Here is a 20,341-nt window from a genome sequence, read left to right on the forward strand (position 1 = left end):
TCCTGCTGCTGCTGCTGCTGGCTGTCCAGCAGCAGACTGAAGGTGGCTGCTGCTGTGCACAGGTATATAAAGGCTCAGAGCCTATTATGACACGCGCAGCCAGCTTTCCATTGCCACATTCCATCTACTGCAGGCAGGATACCTGGCTGGCTGAATGTCGCTGAGAAGCTCACAGAGACCGCCATAAGCAACAGTTTAACAGAATGCCACAGACTAATCAACCAAACTTTTTGGGTTGGGTTCTCTTTTATAGTCTGCAGGCATTAAATGAAAGAAGTCAGTGTTCCAGCAGAAGGAGACAACGTTTCAGAAAAGGCATTGTAGCAAACCAAAAAAGAAATTTTAAGCGCAGCAGAGTAACCAGCGCACATACCTGTTAGCTCAGGTGAGTTTAAAAGGCTGCTGTTGATAACAAGGGCATTTGCTAAATAGATGGTGTGTGTGCAACAATATACTGAAAGGTCAATTATATTGTGCAGCTTATCTCACCACCTGTAGTTATTTAGGTGAAAGCTCCAAAATGCTTGCCTAATATGTCTGTTTATCCAATAGGAAGTAAAAAGGGAGAGCTAGAAAGATAGCATTGCATCACATTACATGGCAATGCAATGCACAGTTGCTGAAGTTGAACCAAAATGAGCTTGTAATCTGGCTTCTGCAACTTTGAACATGAAAAATCCAATGAGGAGAAGAAAAGCAAAGCCAAAGAGTCCATCCCAAAATCCGACAAACAAGCAAAATGAACAAAAAACATTGAATTCAATTCTTTCTGATTTTAGAAACTGCATTAAAGAAGGGGTGCACCGGTCCTGGAGATACTGCAATACCAGGTCAATGCGTGGAGTGGACAGAGCAAGCTCTTTTTCCATCTCCCTGTTCTAAAAATCCATTTAATATATGGTCCCCAGATAGGGGACGTATCAGATATTAAACTGATAAGAACAGATACTACACTTGATCTTAGCCAAAAGGCCGAGAAGCGATAACCAGAATTGGTTTCAAACTACGGAGCCACCCAAGGATCCTGAAAAGTCCATTTGTGGAGATGAGCTCCTGGACTCCCGTTAAGAAGACATGTTGTCAACCTCTAGATCCCTTACATGCCTGCACTTTTCGGCTTGCTGCTGCTGCAATCCACGCGTTTTAGATCTGCATAACTCCACCTCTTTAAACACAGCACCTTCACCCCCTGCTGTTCCCACCCGCCTCAACACCGTTGGAAGGGAGGAGAACCAATTAAGGCGGGGGGTGGGGTGGAACGAGCAGCTGTCTACCCTTAGCAGGAGGGCTCCTGATTACATACCTCTCCTGCTGCTGCTGCTGCTGGCTGTCCAGCAGCAGACTGAAGGTGGCTGCTGCTGTGCACAGGTATATAAAGGCTCAGAGCCTATTATGACACGCGCAGCCAGCGTTCCATTGCCACATTCCATCTACTGCAGGCAGGATACCTGGCTGGCTGAATGTCGCTGAGAAGCTCACAGAGACCGCCATAAGCAACAGTTTAACAGAATGCCACAGACTAATCAACCAAACTTTTTGGGTTGGGTTCTCTTTTATAGTCTGCAGGCATTAAATGAAAGAAGTCAGTGTTCCAGCAGAAGGAGACAACGTTTCAGAAAAGGCATTGTAGCAAACCAAAAAAGAAATTTTAAGCGCAGCAGAGTAACCAGCGCACATACCTGTTAGCTCAGGTGAGTTTAAAAGGCTGCTGTTGATAACAAGGGCATTTGCTAAATAGATGGTGTGTGTGCAACAATATACTGAAAGGTCAATTATATTGTGCAGCTTATCTCACCACCTGTAGTTATTTAGGTGAAAGCTCCAAAATGCTTGCCTAATATGTCTGTTTATCCAAAAGGAAGTAAAAAGGGAGAGCTAGAAAGATAGCATTGCATCACATTACATGGCAATGCAATGCACAGTTGCTGAAGTTGAACCAAAATGAGCTTGTAATCTGGCTTCTGCAACTTTGAACATGAAAAATCCAATGAGGAGAAGAAAAGCAAAGCCAAAGAGTCCATCCCAAAATCCGACAAACAAGCAAAATGAACAAAAAACATTGAATTCAATTCTTTCTGATTTTAGAAACTGCATTAAAGAAGGGGTGCACCGGTCCTGGAGATACTGCAATACCAGGTCAATGCGTGGAGTGGACAGAGCAAGCTCTTTTTCCATCTCCCTGTTCTAAAAATCCATTTAATATATGGTCCCCAGATAGGGGACGTATCAGATATTAAACTGATAAGAACAGATACTACACTTGATCTTAGCCAAAAGGCCGAGAAGCGATAACCAGAATTGGTTTCAAACTACGGAGCCACCCAAGGATCCTGAAAAGTCCATTTGTGGAGATGAGCTCCTGGACTCCCGTTAAGAAGACATGTTGTCAACCTCTAGATCCCTTACATGCCTGCACTTTTCGGCTTGCTGCTGCTGCAATCCACGCGTTTTAGATCTGCATAACTCCACCTCTTTAAACACAGCACCTTCACCCCCTGCTGTTCCCACCCGCCTCAACACCGTTGGAAGGGAGGAGAACCAATTAAGGCGGGGGGTGGGGTGGAACGAGCAGCTGTCTACCCTTAGCAGGAGGGCTCCTGATTACATACCTCTCCTGCTGCTGCTGCTGCTGGCTGTCCAGCAGCAGACTGAAGGTGGCTGCTGCTGTGCACAGGTATATAAAGGCTCAGAGCCTATTATGACACGCGCAGCCAGCGTTCCATTGCCACATTCCATCTACTGCAGGCAGGATACCTGGCTGGCTGAATGTCGCTGAGAAGCTCACAGAGACCGCCATAAGCAACAGTTTAACAGAATGCCACAGACTAATCAACCAAACTTTTTGGGTTGGGTTCTCTTTTATAGTCTGCAGGCATTAAATGAAAGAAGTCAGTGTTCCAGCAGAAGGAGACAACGTTTCAGAAAAGGCATTGTAGCAAACCAAAAAAGAAATTTTAAGCGCAGCAGAGTAACCAGCGCACATACCTGTTAGCTCAGGTGAGTTTAAAAGGCTGCTGTTGATAACAAGGGCATTTGCTAAATAGATGGTGTGTGTGCAACAATATACTGAAAGGTCAATTATATTGTGCAGCTTATCTCACCACCTGTAATTATTTAGGTGAAAGCTCCAAAATGCTTGCCTAATATGTCTGTTTATCAAAAAGGAAGTAAAAAGGGAGAGCTAGAAAGATAGCATTGCATCACATTACATGGCAATGCAATGCACAGTTGCTGAAGTTGAACCAAAATGAGCTTGTAATCTGGCTTCTGCAACTTTGAACATGAAAAATCCAATGAGGAGAAGAAAAGCAAAGCCAAAGAGTCCATCCCAAAATCCGACAAACAAGCAAAATGAACAAAAAACATTGAATTCAATTCTTTCTGATTTTAGAAACTGCATTAAAGAAGGGGTGCACCGGTCCTGGAGATACTGCAATACCAGGTCAATGCGTGGAGTGGACAGAGCAAGCTCTTTTTCCATCTCCCTGTTCTAAAAATCCATTTAATATATGGTCCCCAGATAGGGGACGTATCAGATATTAAACTGATAAGAACAGATTCTACACTTGATCTTAGCCAAAAGGCCGAGAAGCGATAACCAGAATTGGTTTCAAACTACGGAGCCACCCAAGGATCCTGAAAAGTCCATTTGTGGAGATGAGCTCCTGGACTCCCGTTAAGAAGACATGTTGTCAACCTCTAGATCCCTTACATGCCTGCACTTTTCGGCTTGCTGCTGCTGCAATCCACGCGTTTTAGATCTGCATAACTCCACCTCTTCAAACACAGCACCTTCACCCCCTGCTGTTCCCACCCGCCTCAACACCGTTGGAAGGGAGGAGAACCAATTAAGGCGGGGGGTGGGGTGGAACGAGCAGCTGTCTACCCTTAGCAGGAGGGCTCCTGATTACATACCTCTCCTGCTGCTGCTGCTGCTGGCTGTCCAGCAGCAGACTGAAGGTGGCTGCTGCTGTGCACAGGTATATAAAGGCTCAGAGCCTATTATGACACGCGCAGCCAGCGTTCCATTGCCACATTCCATCTACTGCAGGCAGGATACCTGGCTGGCTGAATGTCGCTGAGAAGCTCACAGAGACCGCCATAAGCAACAGTTTAACAGAATGCCACAGACTAATCAACCAAACTTTTTGGGTTGGGTTCTCTTTTATAGTCTGCAGGCATTAAATGAAAGAAGTCAGTGTTCCAGCAGAAGGAGACAACGTTTCAGAAAAGGCATTGTAGCAAACCAAAAAAGAAATTTTAACCGCAGCAGAGTAACCAGCGCACATACCTGTTAGCTCAGGTGAGTTTAAAAGGCTGCTGTTGATAACAAGGGCATTTGCTAAATAGATGGTGTGTGTGCAACAATATACTGAAAGGTCAATTATATTGTGCAGCTTATCTCACCACCTGTAGTTATTTAGGTGAAAGCTCCAAAATGCTTGCCTAATATGTCTGTTTATCCAAAAGGAAGTAAAAAGGGAGAGCTAGAAAGATAGCATTGCATCACATTACATGGCAATGCAATGCACAGTTGCTGAAGTTGAACCAAAATGAGCTTGTAATCTGGCTTCTGCAACTTTGAACATGAAAAATCCAATGAGGAGAAGAAAAGCAAAGCCAAAGAGTCCATCCCAAAATCCGACAAACAAGCAAAATGAACAAAAAACATTGAATTCAATTCTTTCTGATTTTAGAAACTGCATTAAAGAAGGGGTGCACCGGTCCTGGAGATACTGCAATACCAGGTCAATGCGTGGAGTGGACAGAGCAAGCTCTTTTTCCATCTCCCTGTTCTAAAAATCCATTTAATATATGGTCCCCAGATAGGGGACGTATCAGATATTAAACTGATAAGAACAGATACTACACTTGATCTTAGCCAAAAGGCCGAGAAGCGATAACCAGAATTGGTTTCAAACTACGGAGCCACCCAAGGATCCTGAAAAGTCCATTTGTGGAGATGAGCTCCTGGACTCCCGTTAAGAAGACATGTTGTCAACCTCTAGATCCCTTACATGCCTGCACTTTTCGGCTTGCTGCTGCTGCAATCCACGCGTTTTAGATCTGCATAACTCCACCTCTTTAAACACAGCACCTTCACCCCCTGCTGTTCCCACCCGCCTCAACACCGTTGGAAGGGAGGAGAACCAATTAAGGCGGGGGGTGGGGTGGAACGAGCAGCTGTCTCCCCTTAGCAGGAGGGCTCCTGATTCCATACCACTCCTGCTGCTGCTGCTGCTGGCTGTCCAGCAGCAGACTGAAGGTGGCTGCTGCTGTGCACAGGTATATAAAGGCTCAGAGCCTATTATGACACGCGCAGCCAGCGTTCCATTGCCACATTCCATCTACTGCAGGCAGGATACCTGGCTGGCTGAATGTCGCTGAGAAGCTCACAGAGACCGCCATAAGCAACAGTTTAACAGAATGCCACAGACTAATCAACCAAACTTTTTGGGTTGGGTTCTCTTTTATAGTCTGCAGGCATTAAATGAAAGAAGTCAGTGTTCCAGCAGAAGGAGACAACGTTTCAGAAAAGGCATTGTAGCAAACCAAAAAAGAAATTTTAAGCGCAGCAGAGTAACCAGCGCACATACCTGTTAGCTCAGGTGAGTTTAAAAGGCTGCTGTTGATAACAAGGGCATTTGCTAAATAGATGGTGTGTGTGCAACAATATACTGAAAGGTCAATTATATTGTGCAGCTTATCTCACCACCTGTAGTTATTTAGGTGAAAGCTCCAAAATGCTTGCCTAATATGTCTGTTTATCCAAAAGGAAGTAAAAAGGGAGAGCTAGAAAGATAGCATTGCATCACATTACATGGCAATGCAATGCACAGTTGCTGAAGTTGAACCAAAATGAGCTTGTAATCTGGCTTCTGCAACTTTGAACATGAAAAATCCAATGAGGAGAAGAAAAGCAAAGCCAAAGAGTCCATCCCAAAATCCGACAAACAAGCAAAATGAACAAAAAACATTGAATTCAATTCTTTCTGATTTTAGAAACTGCATTAAAGAAGGGGTGCACCGGTCCTGGAGATACTGCAATACCAGGTCAATGCGTGGAGTGGACAGAGCAAGCTCTTTTTCCATCTCCCTGTTCTAAAAATCCATTTAATATATGGTCCCCAGATAGGGGACGTATCAGATATTAAACTGATAAGAACAGATACTACACTTGATCTTAGCCAAAAGGCCGAGAAGCGATAACCAGAATTGGTTTCAAACTACGGAGCCACCCAAGGATCCTGAAAAGTCCATTTGTGGAGATGAGCTCCTGGACTCCCGTTAAGAAGACATGTTGTCAACCTCTAGATCCCTTACATGCCTGCACTTTTCGGCTTGCTGCTGCTGCAATCCACGCGTTTTAGATCTGCATAACTCCACCTCTTTAAACACAGCACCTTCACCCCCTGCTGTTCCCACCCGCCTCAACACCGTTGGAAGGGAGGAGAACCAATTAAGGCGGGGGGTGGGGTGGAACGAGCAGCTGTCTCCCCTTAGCAGGAGGGCTCCTGATTCCATACCACTCCTGCTGCTGCTGCTGCTGGCTGTCCAGCAGCAGACTGAAGGTGGCTGCTGCTGTGCACAGGTATATAAAGGCTCAGAGCCTATTATGACACGCGCAGCCAGCGTTCCATTGCCACATTCCATCTACTGCAGGCAGGATACCTGGCTGGCTGAATGTCGCTGAGAAGCTCACAGAGACCGCCATAAGCAACAGTTTAACAGAATGCCACAGACTAATCAACCAAACTTTTTGGGTTGGGTTCTCTTTTATAGTCTGCAGGCATTAAATGAAAGAAGTCAGTGTTCCAGCAGAAGGAGACAACGTTTCAGAAAAGGCATTGTAGCAAACCAAAAAAGAAATTTTAAGCGCAGCAGAGTAACCAGCGCACATACCTGTTAGCTCAGGTGAGTTTAAAAGGCTGCTGTTGATAACAAGGGCATTTGCTAAATAGATGGTGTGTGTGCAACAATATACTGAAAGGTCAATTATATTGTGCAGCTTATCTCACCACCTGTAGTTATTTAGGTGAAAGCTCCAAAATGCTTGCCTAATATGTCTGTTTATCCAAAAGGAAGTAAAAAGGGAGAGCTAGAAAGATAGCATTGCATCACATTACATGGCAATGCAATGCACAGTTGCTGAAGTTGAACCAAAATGAGCTTGTAATCTGGCTTCTGCAACTTTGAACATGAAAAATCCAATGAGGAGAAGAAAAGCAAAGCCAAAGAGTCCATCCCAAAATCCGACAAACAAGCAAAATGAACAAAAAACATTGAATTCAATTCTTTCTGATTTTAGAAACTGCATTAAAGAAGGGGTGCACCGGTCCTGGAGATACTGCAATACCAGGTCAATGCGTGGAGTGGACAGAGCAAGCTCTTTTTCCATCTCCCTGTTCTAAAAATCCATTTAATATATGGTCCCCAGATAGGGGACGTATCAGATATTAAACTGATAAGAACAGATTTTTTTTTTTTTTTTTGATTGAATATATCTTTTATTAGCACAAAAAATAAGTTAACAGACAGTGTACAGTGCCGCAGCCCAGTACACACAGAATTCTACATCATATTTACATAGCATGAGGATACGACGCACTAACTAGACACATCACACCCCTGTGCTACACAAAACACTCAATCTGAAAGAAAAAGCATGTCAATCAATACAGTACGACGAACCGTGATAAGGGATGGGGATTGGGAAAAAGGGGATGGGGAGGGGAAAATCACAGGCCCGAAGCTTTATTGAAAGACAAGACACATAAGGGGAGAGGGGGAGGAGGGGTTTAGTCCTCGTCCTCGTCCTCCGGACCGTCCATGATGGAATAGTCTCTGAGCAGGCTGTGGATCAGCCTGCGGCAGTCCTGGATGGACATCCTCTCCCTCCTCAAGATGAGCCGGTTCCTGGCGACCCAAACGGCATCCTTGAAGCAGTTCATAAGGCGCCAAGCCTCCTGGATGGCTCCGACGGTATGAACCCCAGGGAAGAGTCCGTAAAGCACAGAATGGTGCGATAGGCTCGCCCTGGGGACAGAGTTCCTCAGGTCGTCCTCAAGTGCAGTCAATAGGCGCTGTGCAAATCCGCAGTCCCAAAAAGTGTGCAAAGATGTTTCCTCCACGAAGGGGCACCTTGGGCAGTACCGGGTCTTGCACAGGTTCCGGGCATGCATGAATGACCGGACGGGCAGTCCGCCCTGAATCGCCATCCACGACAAGTCCTTGTGCCCGTTGGTCAGCCTGTCAGACGACACATTTGTCCACACAGTCTCCAGCGTGTCCTGGTGAAGTCCTGTGATGTTCTCCACGTCATCCTTGGCTCTGATTAGCTTGTGGATAGTTTTGGGCTTCCACAAGTCGGGCTTGAGTCCCTCCAGTTGATGCTCCCCCACAAATCGAACGACGTCTCCGTAGAACCATGGCGTCGTCCAGTTGTAGGGGAAGGAGCTGTCCCACTTGTCCCAGCCGAGTCGCCTCCAAAGAGGAAGCAGGAAGAAGCGAGACATGGACCTGCCCGCGGAGCCATTCTTGACTTGCAAAGTCCGGCGGACACAATCACACACAAAAGAGGATCGCAGGAGGGTGGGGATATCTGGAACGCCCTTCCCACCCTTGCGAGGCTCCTTGTACATGACGGCCCGCCTGACTCTGTCCATCTTGGATCCCCAGACAAAGTGAAACACTGTCCTGGTAATGGCCCTGCACACAGTGACGTGTGGGGGCCAGGCCTGCGCCGTGTACTGCAAGACGGGCAGGACCTCATTACGCAGGATGAGTGCCTTACCCTCACAAGTGAGGTGTCTGAGGCTCCAGAGTCCGATCCGTTGCTTCACCTTGGCCAAGCGTTCTTGCCAGGACTTGAGGGCCGCTCCTTCCTTCCCGAACCAGACTCCCAGCACCTTGAGGAAATCCGGTTGAATGTTGAAGGGGAAGGGGGCGGAGGAGGCTGGCTGCCAATCCCCGAAGAGCATGGCTTCCGACTTCCTGCAGTTGACTTTGGCCCCTGAAGCCCGGCCGAACCTCTCACACGTCTGGACGAGGTCGTCGACTGAACCACGATCAGCGCAGAAGACGGTGACGTCGTCCATGTAGAGCGAGCACTTGACCTCGTGTCGTCCCGGACCCGGTGCGGTGATCCCTCTGATCTCTCCATTCTGCCGGATAGCCTCTGCGAAGAGTTCTATAACACAAACAAAAAGAAGAGGTGATAGAGGGCAGCCTTGTCTGACCCCAGAGAGGACAGGGAAGGGGTCAGTCTTCCAGCCGTTCACCAACACCGAGCTGTGGATATCAAAATACATCAGACGGACATACGAACAAAACATGTTACCCAAACCTAACCGGTGCAGAGCTCGGCCCATGAACTCGTGGGAAACCCGGTCGAAGGCCTTCTCCTGATCCAAGGAGACCAGGGCCGCGTGTGCGCGGCGGACCTTGATGTACTCGACCGTGTCCCGCACGAGAGCGAGGCTGTCTGCGATGCGACGTCCAGGGATGCCGCAGGTCTGGTCCGGGTGGATGATCCGTCCGATGACCGTCTTAAGTCGTGTCGCCATCGTCTTGGCCAGGATCTTGTAGTCCACGTTGAGCAGAGTGATGGGACGCCAATTCCTCAGGTCGCACCTCTCTCCCTTCCGCTTGTACAGGATCGTGACCATTCCTTCCCTCAAAGATGGAGGCATTCTACCCTCCACCACCATCTCCTCGTACAGGTCCAACAGGTCCGGACAGATGAGGTCTCCCAGTGCTACATAGAGCTCCGCTGGAAGACCATCACTGCCCGGGGTCCTGCCGGTCCTAAAGGATTTAGCGGCAGAGAGCAATTCGCCCACCATCAGAGGTTTGTCCAAGGCTGCCGTGCCTGCAGGATCAAGATGGTTAGTGATACCTGACAGGAACTTATCAGCAGCGTCGGGGTCGGTAGTCTTGTGGGAGTAGAGTTCGCTGTAGAAGTCGCTGACGACCCTCATCACGTCCTCCTTCCCACGTCGCATGTTTCCGCTCTCGTCTCGCAGCTCGTTCAGGGGCGTGTGACCAGCATGAAGTTTCCTGAAAAAGAATGAGTTACATTTCTCACCCTTCTCCAGATTCTCCACTTTGGAACGGAAGATGATTCGCTTGGACTCCTCCTCAAAGTGCCTTTTCAGGCTCTTCTTGGTCTCCTCCAGCTCCTCCCTCACGTCCCAGCCGCAGTGAAGAAGGTCCTGCAGCGACCGCAGCTCGCGCTGCAGCCCTCTGAAGTCCCTCCTCTTCTCACACGCCTGTTGTCGACCCTTGGCCTGAAAGAAACAGCGAAACTCAAGTTTAACATATTCCCACCAATCAGAGACTGTTTGGAAGCTACCCTTGTAGGACTGCCACATTGCGTAGGCTGCTCTCAGCTCCTCCACGACTTCATCCTGAGCCAGCAGAGCACAATTCAGCTTCCAGGAGCCGGGGCCGGATGGAAAACCGTCGCCGAGGACACCTTGTAAGTGAATGGCTCTGTGGTCGGAGAAGAAGCAGGAGACCATCGAGTGCCTACTCTGCCTGACTGCCCGAGAGGTGAACACAAAGTCAATCCTGGAGCGGAGTGAGCCATCGGGTCGGCTCCACGAATAGTTCATGGAGCCTCTCCCCATGGAGCCCACCACGTCCTGAAGAGAGGCCTCGGTTACCATCTCGATGAGCAGCTTGGACGTGATGTCCAACTTGGCAGATGTGCCAGAACTACGACCGTCCTCCTCGATGGGGCAGTTGAAATCCCCGGCCATCACTAAGGTCCTGGTGGTGGCAAGCTGAAGCCGCAGGGTCTGGAAAAGCTCCAGACGCTCATTCTTCAGTGGGGACGCATACACGTTGATGAACCTGACAGGTTCTCCCGCCCAGTTGCCATCTACAACAAGAGCCCTGCCGCAGATGAGCTCCTGGACGGACTCAAGCGTGAATGCGCCCCCCCTGATCAGAATTGCGACCCCCGCAGACTTGCAGTCACCCCCACCGGACCAGTAGGATGGACCGTGGGACCACTCCCTGGCCAGATGTTTGAAGGACCTAGAGGAGGGAAGGGAACATTCCTGCAACATATAAACATCACACAACTGGGAAGTAAGGAAGGCATAAATAGTCTGACGTCTGAACTTGTCCTTGATGCTCCTGACATTAATGGAAAATAAGTTAATATTAGCCATCATGTAGGGAAAAAAGAAAAAGTTAGCGCAGGCAATACACCTTAGTTACCACTCCGGTCGGGTGGTCCCTCGTCGGTGTTGACTGCTGGTGACGGGATCACCAGCAGGCCCTCTTCCTCCATCTGGTCAAGCAGCGCGGCCTCGATCTCGGCGACCACCAGTTCCTCCTCTTCTGGCTCGGCCACCAGGGTCTCAACCATGTGCTCCATCTCTTCTGGCTTAGGGAGGGTATCCTCCTTTTCGCCTACGAAATCCAGAATCTTCTTTTTGGAGGATTCAGTAGCAGGGCTGTCCTCCACCTTCCTCTTTCCCCGGGTTGGAACTGGGGAGACAAGAAGGGGAAAATCCTCCTCGGAATAGATAGCGGCGGGTGGAGGAAAGGTTAATTCCACCGCTACCATGGTCTGGGGAGGGAGAGTGGCTGCCGGGGCAGGGGAAAGGACACCTGCTGAGGAGTAGGGGAAGGAGGAAGAGGAAGTGGAATCCTCAGCAGGGGTGGCCGGGGTGGGGGGGGATTGGACGGGGGTGGCAGGGGGAGGGATCGAGAGAGGGGTGACAGAACTCTTACCCTCCTTTGACTTTTTCTTCTGCTTCGGAGCTGCTGGGACCGTCGCTGGGGCTTTGGCCACCGACTCCTTGACCGCTTTGGCCTTGGTCGTCTCGGCCTTGGCCGCTGGGGCCTTGGTCGTCGCGTCCTTGACCTTCACAGGCCTGGTCGTCGGGGCCTTGTCCTCCGTAGCTGGGGTCGTCGCAACCACCGATGCCCAGGATCTCTCACGCCTGGGGCAATCCTTGTACAGATGAGCCGCCAGCCCACACAGGTTGCAGGACGTCTTCTTCGGGCAGTCCTTCGAGCTGTGTCCCGTCACTCGACAAATCCTGCAGGCATCCTCCTTGCAGTCCTTCATCTCGTGGCCGTTCTTGCCGCATCTCCTGCAGTTCCGCGGCATGTCCGGGTAATAGATGAGGCCGTAGGAGTTGCCCAGGGAGAATGTCGGGGGCAGGTGCCGAAGTCCGTCTGAGTACGCCAGGTCCCTGTGAAGTCTAACGGTCACCGACCACTTACCTGTCCAGAAGCCGAGTCCATTCAGGATGTGAGAGGGTTCCTTCACAACCAAACAGAAGCGTCTCAGGAAGGTACAGATGTCTTGGCCTGGGGTGTGCGGGTTGCGCATGGAGACCGTGATCCTCCTTTCATCCCTCTGGATAGGGCAGCTACCTGTAAAGGCAGAGAAAGAATTATCCGGTCCTTTTGCGCTTACCATTTCCCAGAACCTCCTGCAGGTGTTCACAGTGGCGAAGGTGACGAAGAAGATCCCCGTCAAGAAGGTCTGGATGCTGAGGGTGTCCGACCTGGAGAAGCCTCGATCCAGCAGCATCTTCTGGCAGAACACGTCCGAGGACATGTCCGGCACCCTCCCATCCACTTCCTTCAGCTTCAGGGCCACCGTCTGCCGCATCCATGGCTCCAGGGCTGGAGCTTCGTGGCGGGGCTTCTGGGGTCCCTTCTGCTGGCCAGTCGTGGAGGCAGAGTCCTTGGGGTCAGAATCGGCTCCTGGCTGGGCCCTCCTGGCTGTCCCCAGCTCCAGGCTCTTCTTTTCGGCCTTCCTCGCAGCGCTTGCCATGGCTTTCCTCCTGCAGTTACTTCTTGGAGCTGGATCTGGAACTCTTCCCGGAATGGGTGGAGCTATGCAGATTCTTCTCCCGTCGTGTTCTGGACAAATTCCCCGAAAGGTCTTTGTCTCGATGATTTTCTTCCTCGAAGATTCCACAGGACAGCCCGATTCTTCTCCGAGTCTTCGTCTTCTTCTGGATTCTTTAGAGCTTCTTCCTCCCACCGATATCCGCCTTCGTTCTCCGATGTCAGCTGGGCTCCGAAGCTCTTCTCCTTCCGAGTTCGATCGCTCTCGTCAAGTGTAGATCGTAGCTCTTGTGTTCTTAAAAGAACAGATACTACACTTGATCTTAGCCAAAAGGCCGAGAAGCGATAACCAGAATTGGTTTCAAACTACGGAGCCACCCAAGGATCCTGAAAAGTCCATTTGTGGAGATGAGCTCCTGGACTCCCGTTAAGAAGACATGTTGTCAACCTCTAGATCCCTTACATGCCTGCACTTTTCGGCTTGCTGCTGATGCAATCCACGCGTTTTAGATCTGCATAACTCCACCTCTTTAAACACAGCACCTTCACCCCCTGCTGTTCCCACCCGCCTCAACACCGTTGGAAGGGAGGAGAACCAATTAAGGCGGGGGGTGGGGTGGAACGAGCAGCTGTCTACCCTTAGCAGGAGGGCTCCTGATTACATACCTCTCCTGCTGCTGCTGCTGGCTGTCCAGCAGCAGACTGCAGGTGGCTGCTGCTGTGCACAGGTATATAAAGGCTCAGAGCCTATTATGACACGCGCAGCCAGCGTTCCATTGCCACATTCCATCTACTGCAGGCAGGATACCTGGCTGGCTGAATGTCGCTGAGAAGCTCACAGAGACCGCCATAAGCAACAGTTTAACAGAATGCCACAGACTAATCAACCAAACTTTTTGGGTTGGGTTCTCTTTTATAGTCTGCAGGCATTAAATGAAAGAAGTCAGTGTTCCAGCAGAAGGAGACAACGTTTCAGAAAAGGCATTGTAGCAAACCAAAAAAGAAATTTTAAGCACAGCAGAGTAACCAGCGCACATACCTGTTAGCTCAGGTGAGTTTAAAAGGCTGCTGTTGATAACAAGGGCATTTGCTAAATAGATGGTGTGTGTGCAACAATATACTGAAAGGTCAATTATATTGTGCAGCTTATCTCACCACCTGTAGTTATTTAGGTGAAAGCTCCAAAATGCTTGCCTAATATGTCTGTTTATCCAAAAGGAAGTAAAAAGGGAGAGCTAGAAAGATAGCATTGCATCACATTACATGGCAATGCAATGCACAGTTGCTGAAGTTGAACCAAAATGAGCTTGTAATCTGGCTTCTGCAACTTTGAACATGAAAAATCCAATGAGGAGAAGAAAAGCAAAGCCAAAGAGTCCATCCCAAAATCCGACAAACAAGCAAAATGAACAAAAAACATTGAATTCAATTCTTTCTGATTTTAGAAACTGCATTAAAGAAGGGGTGCACCGGTCCTGGAGATACTGCAATACCAGGTCAATGCGTGGAGTGGACAGAGCAAGCTCTTTTTCCATCTCCCTGTTCTAAAAATCCATTTAATATATGGTCCCCAGATAGGGGACGTATCAGATATTAAACTGATAAGAACAGATCAGGTTTCAACATATTTTATTAAGTGCGTAAAAGATGGTTTACAATCAAAAACAACAACACAAACAGTACATTATTAAAACACAGAATTCCACCCATAAAAACCCCATATACGATTGGCATCCCTTCTCCCAATACATTTGACATCCCTCAAGTAATAAATATACATCTGGCTAAAAGCAATTTTAAGACAATCCTTCACAGAAATAGCATCACGTTTAAAAAGTAAAATATTGCGTGCCTTCCAAAGGGCGTCTTTAAAACAGTTAATCATACACCAACATATACAATACTGTTGAGGGGTCGGACATTTAAAAAGGCCATATAAAACATATTCATGGTTAAAATCTCTTAAACCGCAAGTCCATTTTAAAAGAATCCCAACTTTGTGCCAAAGTTCCTGTGCAAATGGGCAATTCCACATAAGGTGCAAGGTGGTTTCGTCATAAACACATGAGTCTCTGGGGCATTTTGCTCTGGCCACCAGGCCTCTCCTGTGTTGAAACTCTCTGGTGGGGAGGCACTGGTGGACCACCATCCATGCGATATCCTTATGTCCATTTGCTAAGAATTTCCCGAAGACATTCTTCCAAACTTGCTTCGACCTCTCTTCTGAGAAATTTACTATGGGGGTCACATCTTCATTCCTCCTCAGAAAAGATAAAAGCTTCTTGCGGTCTTTAAAAATGTCCATATTAAAATCACCAAGGCTATAAAATCGAACAGTCTTTTCTAAGATTGCTTGGTGTTTGGGGGGGCATAGTAAAACAGGGGAATTCAACGACAACTTAAACCATCTTTTAAAAATCATCCCACAAGTATATTTTAAAAAATAACTTAGCGCACTATTACCATTAAAATGTTTGAAACAAAAGCAGAAATAATTTAAATACAAATAAATATGTAAATCGGGGACATCCCTTCCGCCGTTCATTTTATTCTTCCTCATTATTTCTCGCCTTAATTTTTCCATTTTGGAGTTCCATAAAAACATAAAGATCATCCTAGTCATTTTTTTAATTAAAACATCAGAGGGGGGGTACACCATAGCTATATACAGTATGAGGGGTAACAACACTGATTTTATAATTAAAATTTTCCCCTCCATTGTTAGGGACCTCAAACCCCAAAATGATATTTTCTTTGACATTTTTTCTATGACATTCTCCCAGCTTTGAGTTCCCACATTCTCCTCGTTAAAAACAACTCCAAGAATTTTTACATTGTCTCGTTTTATAGTGAGCTGCGGGAGTTGGGCGGTGTCCCAGGATCCCAAAGTCAGACATTCAGATTTATTTAAATTAAGTTTAAAACCGGATGCCTGGGAAAAAAAATCAATGCGCAACACCGCCCTCCGGAGGGAAGCAGGGTCCACGCACACAACCGTCACGTCATCCATGTAGCCAAAGACTCTCACATCACTGCCACCTCCGCCAGGAACAGGAACCCCTCTAATCACTTTGTCTTTTCTTATTGCGCTCAGCAGGGGCTCCATGGCGCAGATGAACAGGATGGGCGACAAGGGGCATCCCTGCTTCACTCCGGACTCAAGGGGAACTCCATCTGTTAAAAAGCCATTAAGAGAAATTTGACTAAAACAATTTTTATATAAAATCTTAATACAATTTAAAAGCATATTAGGGATACCCATTCTTTTTAAAACTCTAAAAAGAAATCTATGAGAGACTCTATCGAAAGCTTTTTCAAAATCTAGGGCTAAAAGGGCTACATTTTGACCCCGGTCTCTGGAATACCAAATTACATCCCTTAATACGTTTAAAACCTCTGAAATACTTCTGCCTGGTACACTACAAACCTGCTCAGGCTGGATTAGTTTGGCAATGACATTCCTGAGCCGGTTTGCAACCACCTTAGCAAGTACCTTGTAATCAACGTTTAGGAGAGTTATGGGTCTCCAATTCGCTAGAGCACTGCGATCACCTTTTTTATATATCAAAGACACCACTCCTCTCCTCCACGAAAATGGCAACTGTTCAGAAATAAAAACTTCTTTAAAAAGCATAAAAAGGTCCTCTTTTAAAATGTCCCAAAAAGTAAGATAAAACTCTACAGGTAGTCCATCACACCCAGGTGCTTTGCCCTTAGAGAAACTTTTAAAAACATAAAATAATTCCTCTAAAACAATATCGCGTTCTAAAAACTCCTGGTCTGTAAAATTTAACTTAAAATCGAGATCATTAAGAGCATCAGATAAAAAGGACTCATCTATACACTTTTTACTAAAAAGATGCTTATAAAAGTTAAAAGTAGCATTCAACATTCCCTGCATAGATGTTTCACCCTCTAGATTTGTGATCACTTCTCTTTTATCCATGACTTTTTTGAAGAAGAAGCGAGAGCACTTCTCCCCCTCCTCCAAGTGCTGCACTCTAGAGTTAAAAATAATCTCTTTCCCCTTTGTGTCTATGCAGTTCTGGATTTCAGTTTTTAGGCTAGCAATATCATCTCCCACCTCCACCCCTAGCTCTTTGAATTTAAAAAGTGTTTGTAGTTTGGTGTTAAGATCACTAAAACATCTTTTTTTCTCTCTAGCTTTACGTCTCCCTGCTTTTATAAAAAACATTCTGACTTTTTTTTTCAAATTTTCCCACCAGGTTACCATAGGGGCATCAGAAGGTTTTTGTCGCCGCCAGGCTTGATAGGCTTTACCAAAGTCTTGTCGAATCAGAGGGTCCTCCAGCAGGTAAGTACTTAGACGCCAGAGGCCCCTGTTGACCCTCTGTTCATCCCGGTATTCTAGATGCACCTCCAAGCCCTTATGGTCAGAAAATATATTTGATGTTAAAACACATTTTACAGGGTTAAAATCATCTGATAGGAAAATAAAATCGATCCTGGAGGACACCCCTCTTCCGGACCACGTATAACCAGGGTCCGTCGGCAGGAGTGACCTCCACGCATCGCATAATTTAAAATCAGTTATAAAATCTTTCAATAGATGACATGACTTATCCAATTTGCGTAAAGGGTCACCCCCCGCTCGTTGTTCACTAGCACAAAGACAATTAAAATCACCCCCTACGATCAGGGGAGATGACCCAGTACAGTACAATGGCAATATCCCAAATAAATTAATTCTCTCTTGCTTATCAGGGGGAGCATAAATATTCATTACACGTAGGGTAAAACCATTAAATTTAAAATGCACTAAAACCACTCTGCCTGGTACTATTTCTGTGACAGCATTTACAGTAATATTTCTCCCACGACAGAGGAAGCCCACCCCCGCTGACTTGTTGTCATTGGAGCCAGACCAGACGGAGGGCCCCAGTCTCCAATCTGTCTTGATGTCATTATAATTTAGTGCATGTTGTATCCCGCATTCCTGTAATAAACAAATGTCAAAGTCAGCGGTTTCTAAATACTTGAATAGAGCAGCCCTACGAACTGGGCTCTTTAATGACCTCACATTCAGTGAGACAAGTCTTAATGTCGGCATTCATAGGTCAGGGTGGTGGATCTTCCATGAGGACACCTGACTCAAAGCCCTGTATGTCAAATTGCTCCAGGACATCCGGGCTAGAGGACCCAAACGACTCGATATTCTGTGAGCCGGCGGTTGCCCCCTCGTAGGTCACGGTTCCCAGCCACATTCCAGGAGACGCTGGGGCTTCGACATTCCGTCTCTTTTTCGGGGCAGACTCCACCAGGTCACTGGTACAGTCCTCCTCTTCCTCCACCTCCTCCAGTGGGAGAGACTGGTCCATCAGGATAAGATCACCAACACCGATTCCCTGATGTTCACCACCTAGAAGCAAAGCCCCCTCATCTGGCTGGCTAATCGCCCTGGAAGATCCTGAGGCCATCGCTGCGTGGTCCCCTGTAGCCAACCGCACAGGGGCACCACCCTCCAGCCCAACAGGATCGGTATCGGGAACCATCGACACGGAGGATACCCTCCCAGAAGGAGGACCCCTCCGCTCCGGTCCATGCGAGGTCCGCCCATCGTTAAGGGACTTCGATGCAGGGGCCGCCCCAGAGGGGCCTCCGGCTCCCTGCTCCATCCCAGCCTTCTCGCCCTTCGAACCGCCCTCCGACGCCGGCCCGCCAGTGAAGACCGGCGGGCGCATCGGCTCAGCTGCAGAAGATGCAGCTTCTGCGTAGGTCCTGGTCCTGGTCCTGTTGGGGCATCCTCGGAACATGTGCCCCGCCTCACCACAAAGATTGCATTTCCTCCCAACGGGACAGTCCTTCATTAAATGTCCGTAACAGCTGCAATTATTGCAGCGGTCTACTTTCCTGCCCGTGCAGGACGTTTGGGTATGACCCATTTGTCCACAGTTCCTGCAACATACCGGCATTCCAGGGTAAAATAAGTAGCCTCTGCTCTTACCGATCACAAATGTTGAGGGAGGGTGTAGCATTCCTCCCACTCCGCTTGGGTCCCTCTTTAGACGGGCCATGTACCTCCTCTTGCCGCACCAGAAGCCTACCGCGTTCTTCACAGTGCCCAGGTATCTCAGATCGTCACAATAACGGATAAGGTAGGTCGAGATGTCTGCAGCTTCCACAAAGGGGTTCGGGAAATGCACCACGATAGGGATCTCGTCATAGGCATACAAGAGACAAAAGGTTAGTCCATCCAATTCATCCAAGTAGTTTTTCTCATTTACCTTTTGTACGAGTTGGTGACAGCATCCCTGGCTCTTGAAGGTGATGGTGTAAGTCCCCTTGTACTCATTGTCCTGGAAGCAGAATATGTCTTCCCGCCGAAACTCCAGAACTCCAAGCAGAATCCTATGGCAGATGTAATACAAATTCTTCTCCGTCCTCGATCCTGCTCCAACTTCAATCCTCACGGTGTTCCGCATCCGGGCATCACCCGATGAATATGTGAGCGTTGCCGGCATCCTTCACTCAGGAACGTACCGACTCTTCTCTCTGAAAGGCGCAAGCCTTCATGGGATCCCTTCCCGTTGCTCCCGGACTAATCCTTCCTCCCAATAGCAGCAGGGGGGTTAAGTCCCTCCGAAAAGGAACGATCCCCCCAGGCCGAGAGAAAGGGTACCAAGAGCACCTCACAGGCAAGACCACACAGGTAAACCTGATAGATCGTGCCAAAAGGCCGAGAAGCGATAACCAGAATTGGTTTCAAACTACGGAGCCACCCAAGGATCCTGAAAAGTCCATTTGTGGAGATGAGCTCCTGGACTCCCGTTAAGAAGACATGTTGTCAACCTCTAGATCCCTTACATGCCTGCACTTTTCGGCTTGCTGCTGCTGCAATCCACGCGTTTTAGATCTGCATAACTCCACCTCTTTAAACACAGCACCTTCACCCCCTGCTGTTCACACCCGCCTCAACACCGTTGGAAGGGAGGAGAACCAATTAAGGCGGGGGGTGGGGTGGAACGAGCAGCTGTCTACCCTTAGCAGGAGGGCTCCTGATTACATACCTCTCCTGCTGCTGCTGCTGCTGGCTGTCCAGCAGCAGACTGAAGGTGGCTGCTGCTGTGCACAGGTATATAAAGGCTCAGAGCCTATTATGACACGCGCAGCCAGCGTTCCATTGCCACATTCCATCTACTGCAGGCAGGATACCTGGCTGGCTGAATGTCGCTGAGAGGCTCACAGAGACCGCCATAAGCAACAGTTTAACAGAATGCCACAGACTAATCAACCAAACTTTTTGGGTTGGGTTCTCTTTTATAGTCTGCAGGCATTAAATGAAAGAAGTCAGTGTTCCAGCAGAAGGAGACAACGTTTCAGAAAAGGCATTGTAGCAAACCAAAAAAGAAATTTTAAGCGCAGCAGAGTAACCAGCGCACATACCTGTTAGCTCAGGTGAGTTTAAAAGGCTGCTGTTGATAACAAGGGCATTTGCTAAATAGATGGTGTGTGTGCAACAATATACTGAAAGGTCAATTATATTGTGCAGCTTATCTCA

General features: G+C 48.0%; 6 non-coding genes and 2 pseudogenes across 6 annotated transcripts; all 8 read right to left on the reverse strand.

The window, feature by feature from the left end:
* Positions 1-793: 793 nt before the first annotated feature.
* LOC141207695 (U2 spliceosomal RNA) lies at positions 794-984 on the reverse strand. Its single transcript, XR_012278023.1, has one exon. It is a non-coding gene; the product is annotated as a U2 spliceosomal RNA (small nuclear RNA).
* Positions 985-2,099: 1,115 nt separating this feature from the next.
* LOC141207696 (U2 spliceosomal RNA) lies at positions 2,100-2,290 on the reverse strand. Its single transcript, XR_012278024.1, has one exon. It is a non-coding gene; the product is annotated as a U2 spliceosomal RNA (small nuclear RNA).
* Positions 2,291-3,405: 1,115 nt separating this feature from the next.
* LOC141207158 (U2 spliceosomal RNA) lies at positions 3,406-3,596 on the reverse strand. Its single transcript, XR_012277580.1, has one exon. It is a non-coding gene; the product is annotated as a U2 spliceosomal RNA (small nuclear RNA).
* Positions 3,597-4,711: 1,115 nt separating this feature from the next.
* On the reverse strand, positions 4,712-4,902 carry LOC141207697 (U2 spliceosomal RNA). Its single transcript, XR_012278025.1, has one exon. It is a non-coding gene; the product is annotated as a U2 spliceosomal RNA (small nuclear RNA).
* Positions 4,903-6,017: 1,115 nt separating this feature from the next.
* Positions 6,018-6,208, reverse strand: LOC141207698 (U2 spliceosomal RNA). The gene has a single exon (XR_012278026.1). It is a non-coding gene; the product is annotated as a U2 spliceosomal RNA (small nuclear RNA).
* A 1,115-nt stretch (positions 6,209-7,323) lies between these two features.
* LOC141207289 (U2 spliceosomal RNA) lies at positions 7,324-7,527 on the reverse strand (annotated as a pseudogene).
* A 5,564-nt stretch (positions 7,528-13,091) lies between these two features.
* On the reverse strand, positions 13,092-13,169 carry LOC141207350 (U2 spliceosomal RNA; annotated as a pseudogene).
* A 1,112-nt stretch (positions 13,170-14,281) lies between these two features.
* On the reverse strand, positions 14,282-14,471 carry LOC141207294 (U2 spliceosomal RNA). Its single transcript, XR_012277706.1, has one exon. It is a non-coding gene; the product is annotated as a U2 spliceosomal RNA (small nuclear RNA).
* Positions 14,472-20,341: the final 5,870 nt, after the last annotated feature.

The sequence above is a fragment of the Phyllobates terribilis genome, unplaced genomic scaffold (genome assembly GCF_046119375.1).
Source record: "Phyllobates terribilis strain yellow unplaced genomic scaffold, ASM4611937v1 Scaffold_160__1_contigs__length_4322635, whole genome shotgun sequence".
Lineage (NCBI taxonomy): Eukaryota > Metazoa > Chordata > Amphibia > Anura > Dendrobatidae > Phyllobates > Phyllobates terribilis.